This window comes from Leucoraja erinacea, chromosome 14, assembly GCF_028641065.1.
Source record: "Leucoraja erinacea ecotype New England chromosome 14, Leri_hhj_1, whole genome shotgun sequence".
Lineage (NCBI taxonomy): Eukaryota > Metazoa > Chordata > Chondrichthyes > Rajiformes > Rajidae > Leucoraja > Leucoraja erinaceus.
In genome coordinates, this window is record NC_073390.1 from 22,536,011 (window position 1) to 22,542,010 (window position 6,000).

Here is a 6,000-nt window from a genome sequence, read left to right on the forward strand (position 1 = left end):
AACCCACGTGGTCGCAGGTAGAATGTGCAATCTCCCTATAGACAGCACCCACAGTCAGGATCGAACCCGGGTCTCTGGTGTTTTAAGGCACCAACTCTACCTCTGCGCCACGATGCTGTCCTGGAGGTTGGACAGACTTGGATCATTTTCTCTGGAACACTGGAGTACAACACAGGATTGGCCCTTCGGCCCACAATGTCCGTGCCAAGCTTATGCCAAGTTAAACTAATCACATCTGCTTGCATATGAGCCATATCCCACCATTCCCTGCATATCTATGTGTCTATCTAACAGCTTTTTCGTATCATACCATATCTGGAAGTGCATTTCAGGCACCGACAACCCTCTGTGTTAAACACTTGCCCAGCACTTCCCTTTTAAAGTCTGCTCCTCTCACCTTAAAGCTATACTCTCTTTGGTTTGCCCAAAACTTGGTGGTCTCCCAACAGCGCAAGACGTCTGTCAGGGAATGTTGGCGAGTTGCCCATCCCAGACTGCAGGAGTATGTGATGAGGGAAACACTGAAGCTCGGTGCAATCAACGCCAAGGCTCTGTGAGGGAGGACCACAGTCTAAGATCCTTCCGCTGCTGGATATTGGGGGGCAGAGTCTAGTGGGGGGACACTTCAATCACGGAAAGGGATATCACCCCAGGGGGCCACACAAGTGGCAAGAGTGCTTGGTATAAGGACAAGGAGAGTAATAACACTATCGGGTAATAACACATGCAATATTAAATGTACACATGTTTAGTGTTTGTAAAACACGTTTAGTTTAGCTTACTTTAGAGATACAGCGTATAAACAGGCCCTTTGGTCTATTGCGTCCACGCCAACCTATGATCACCCGTTCATAATAGTTTGAAGAAAGAACTGCATATGCTGGAAAAATCGAAGGTAGACAAAAATGCTGGATAAACTCAGCGGATGAGGCAATAGTGCTACGTAATCTACTTTCCAATCCACTCCCTACACACTAGGGCAATTTACAGAGGGCCAATTAACCTGCAACCCTGAGGGTCTTTTCAAATGTTGGAGCCAATTGTTGTGTTGGCTATTTTTATTTCAGCTTTCCAGACTTTAGACTTTTGAGATACAGAGCCCTTTGGTCCACCTAGCCCACGCCAGCCAGCAATAACCTCGTACACTAACATACTAGGAACAATTTAAAATTTCACCAAAGCCACCAAAGTGATGGGTGGATACAGGTGAGGGGGGTTTTGATTATGCTTAATATAGTTTAATTTAGAGATACGGGATGAAAACAGGCCCTTTGAATGTTCCATGCTGAACAATGATCACCCGTACACTAGCTCTATCCTAGTCACTTGGGAGAGTTCGAGACTCTCCCACAATTGCAAACATTCTCTCCACATCCTAACTATGTCTTTTGAGGATGTTGCCAGGACCCAAGTGCTGAGTGTATGGAGAGACTGGGCACAGGAGCACAGCTGAGGGGTGATCTTATGGAGGTGTATAAAATCATGAGGGGAATTAAGGTGAATGCTCAGAGTTTTACCCAGGGTACGGGAATCAAGAACTAAAGGTTTAAGTTGGTAGTGGAAAGATGTTAGTTTAGTTTAGTTTAGTTTAGAGATACAGTGCGGACCATCAAGTCCTCGCCATCCAGCCAGCGATCCCCGTACACTATCACAATCCTACACACTAAGGACAATTTACAATGGTTACATAAGCCAATTAACCTACAAACCTGTATGGCTTTGGAGGAAACCAGAGCACCTGGAGGACACTCTCCACTGAGGTGTCCATGAGTTTACTACTTGTAGCTGTGGAGAAACAGCAACCCGTCTCATCATCAAAGTGGAGGAAGTGCCACGGAGCAAAACTCGGTGAACAAAATAAATGAGGTGGACTGAAACACACCTTGTAAAGTCACTAAAAAGGTGAAGCTGAACAGGAGCCAACCTTTGTGGCTACTTCATCACGGAATATGAGCGCTTAATCTCCTGCGACAGAGCCATTGAATGCTAAATGAGCCAAAGCAGTAGGGTTGGGTAGGTCATGACCAACTTGCCCATACCTTGCTCCAGTTCTGGCCGCAGATGCAAAGGGAAAGGCAGCAAATAATTGATGCGGTGCGGAGGGAGCGATGAGTTGGAGCGGAGAAGGCAGCGATGAAGATGGGCAGGAAAGCCTTGCGATCTTCACTTCTGAGAGAAGGTGCCTGAGGAACTACCTGTCTGAGGTCGGTTGCTTATCCTTTCAACCCCCTTCCCCATCCCCATCCCCATCCCCATCCCCATACTGACCATTCTATCCTGGGCCTCCTGCATTGACATGCAAACTGGAGGAATAGCACCTCATATTTTGTTTGAATAGCTTACAGACCAGCGATATGAACATTGAATTCTCCAATTTTAGGGAACCTCTCATGACACCTCCCCCTTTCTCTTCCCCCCCCCCCCCCCCCCCCCCCCCCCCCCCCCCCCCCCCACCACTGTGTTCTCCCACTTGGGCTCCCCTCCACTGCCCCCCCCCCCCCCCCCCCCCCCCCCACCCACACCCACTCAAGTCAATTTCCTCCCTCTGGACTTGCCTGCCACGGACTGAGGACCCGCATGAGGATCGGGAACCTGTCCGGAAGGCTCTGCTCGCCCACACAGAGTGGAAGGGGTAGCATGAAGGGCCGTCCTACATCTTCCAGCCAAGGATGCAGGACAAAGGGCCATTTTCAGATAGCGGCGGATGGAGAATGGGATCGGGATCACCAGGACAACGGGCTTTAAACGCCAAGATAATATTCCGTGCTCTTAAGAACTTTTGAAACGTTGGTGCCAGAAACATGGTGAGCCTTTGTGTACTACCTTGGTGAAGTCTACTATGTACTACAAACCTTGCACTTTTGCACTTATCTGTGATTGTGCTTATCTGTAGTATAATTTTAGATAAACACAAAAAGCTGGAGTAACTCAGTGGGACAGGCAGCATCTCTGGAGAGAAGGAATGTGTCTGAAGAACCTGTGATTCCCGCACACTAGCACTATCCTACACACTAGGGACAATTTACAATTTTTAATTTACAATTTACAATTTACAATTTACAATTTTACAGAGGCCAAGCAGCCTCTGTAAAATAAACCTGTCTTTTGACTGTGAGAGGAAACCGGAGTACCCGGAGAAAACCCACGCAGATCACAGGGAGAACGTACAAGCCCGTAGTCAGGCAGAGTTGCTGCCTTACAGCGCTGGAGACCCGAGTTTGATCCTGACTACGGGTGCTGCCCGTACGGAGTTTGTACGTTCCCCCGTGACCGCGTGGGTTTTCTCCACATGCCCTCCAGGCTTCCTCCTACGCTCCAAGGAGGTGCAGTTTAATTGGCCTCTGAAAAAATTGTAAATTGTCCCTGGTGTGTCGGATAGTGCTAATGTACGGGGCGATCCCTGGTGGGTACAGTCTCTGTTGGCGGAATATCTTTCCACGCTGCGTCTCTAAAGTCTGATGTAAGATACTCAGCAAGCCAGAAAGGATCGATATAAAGAGAGAAGTAAACTTAACTTTCACACCCATGACCTTCATTGGTCGGGCCATTTAGTATAACAGTCAGGGAGTCATATTACAGCTCTACAGGTCTGCATTTGGAGTATGGTGTGGTTCTGACCCCTTTGTAGGAGGGGATGTGACAACTTTGGAGAGGGTGCATTACATGATTACTAAAGAAAGACACAAAATACTGGAGTGACAATGGATCAAGGGGTATCTCTGGAGAACATAGATAGGTGATGTTTCGGGTCGAGTCCTTTCTTCGGACTTCTCCAGTGTTTGCAGATCCTTGTTATTATAATTACCAGAATGCTGCCAGGATTATTTGCTATAAGAAGAGAGGTTAGATGATAAAGCCCCATCTACACTAGTCCCACCTGCCTGCGTTTGGCCCATATCCCTCTAAACCTATCCTATCCATGTATCTGTCTAAATGTTGCGACAGTACCTGCCTCAACTACCTCCGGAGTCTGAAGAAGGGTCTCTACCCGAAATATCACCCATTTCTTATCTCCAGTGATGCTACCTGTCCTGCTGAGTTACTCCAACATTTTGTGTCTATCTTCGATTTAAACCAGCATCTGCAATTCCTTCCTACATTCGTACCGTTGGGTTGTTAGTTGCCCAAGACAAATATGAGGTGTTGTTCCTCCAATTTGCATTTTGCCTCACTCTGACAGTGGAGGAGGCCCAGGACAGAAAGTTCAATTTGGGAATGGGAAAGGGAGAAAATATATGGCATCAATATGGGGATGGTCTGTACTGTTTTAGGGTTGATGTGCTATACCAGAGCAAGTGTAATATTTTGCCCCTTTTCTCTTTTTGGCATCTCCAACTTTACCACATTGTTAACATTGATACTGCATCTGCTGAAGGGCTTGGCTCCATAAATCTCCATCACTGTCGTTATATTATGTAAATTCAAGGCTGGAAGAATTAGACATTGGACCACAGGGAAATCAAGAGTAATGGGGAATAAACAGCAAAATGTTCGTCAAAATTAGATCTCCTTTGCTCTGCAGGGCAGCCTTGTACAATTTTGTTGTTCCTTCCCAATTCTTTTCCAGTCTCTGTACCCCTTGTCCATCAGGTACATGCTCCTAAACCCAACTCACCAAAGCTAGACACAAAAAACAAGATCAGTGGGTCAGGCAGCATCTCTGGAGAAAATAAATAGGTGATGTTTTGGATCAAGACTTTTCTTCAGACCTGAATAGTAACTGCCTTAACTACCTCCTCCAGTAGCTCTTTCCATACACCCACCACCCTTAATCTTTCCCACCTCACCTTAAACCAATGCCCTCAGGTTCTCGATTCCTCTACTCTGGGCAAAAGGCTATGTATATACCCAATCTATTTCTGTCATGAGTTTGTACATCTCTATAAGATTACCCCTCATCCTCCTGCTCTCCAAGGAATAAAGTCCTAGCCTGCTAAACCAATCCATATAGCAAACGACCTTGAGTTCTGGCAACATCATCATAAATCTTTAGCTTTAAGGTGAGAGAGGAAAAATTTAAAGGAGATGTGCAGAGAAATGTCTTTTCCACAGAGCAGATGCTATCCACATAGTGTTTGCACATCCTCTCTGTCACTGCATGTGTTTCTTGCCAGTAGTTTAGTTTACTTTAGCTTATTGTCACATGTACTAAGGTAGAGTGAAAAGCTTTTCGTTGAGTGCTATCTAGTCAGCGAAAAGGCTAAACATGATTACAATTGAGCCATCCACAGTTACAGAGTTACAGATACAGGATAAAAGGAATAACATTTAGTACAAGATATCAGTAACGTCCAATTAAAGTCCAATTTCATTGTCCGGGGTGCGACAATGAAATTCTTACTTGCTGCAGCACGACAGAATATGTGAATATGTAAACATAGTACATAACGGTGGATGAGAAAAAAAAGAAAATGTTCAATAAATAACAAATATAGTGCAATAATAATAGTCTTTTGCAGTTCAGTGCTTAGAGCTTATTCATGTTTAATAGCCTGATGGCTGTAGGGAAGAAGCTGTTCCTGAACCTGGACGTTACAGTTTTCAGACTCCTGTACCTTCTTCCTGAAGGAAATGGTGAGATGAGTGTGTGGCCAGGATGGTGTGGGTCCTTGATGATTTTGGCTGCCTTTTTGAGGCAGCGACTACGATAGATCCCTTCGACGATGGGTAGGTCAAAGCCAGTGATGGACTGGGCAGTGGTCACAACTTTTTGTAGTCTTTTTGACTCCTGGACGTTCATGTTGCCAAACCAGGCCACAATGCAACCAGTCAGAATGCTCTCTACTGTGCACCTGGAGAAGTTTAGGAGAATCTTCTTCGACATGCCGAATCTCCGTAATCTTCTCAGGAAGTAGAGTCGCTGATGTGCCTTCTTTATAATTGTATCGGTGTGTTGGGTCCAGGAAAGATCTTCGGAAATATGCACGCCCTGGAATTTGAGGGTTTTGACCCTCTCCACCATCATCCCATTGATGTAAACAGGATTGTGGATCCTCATCC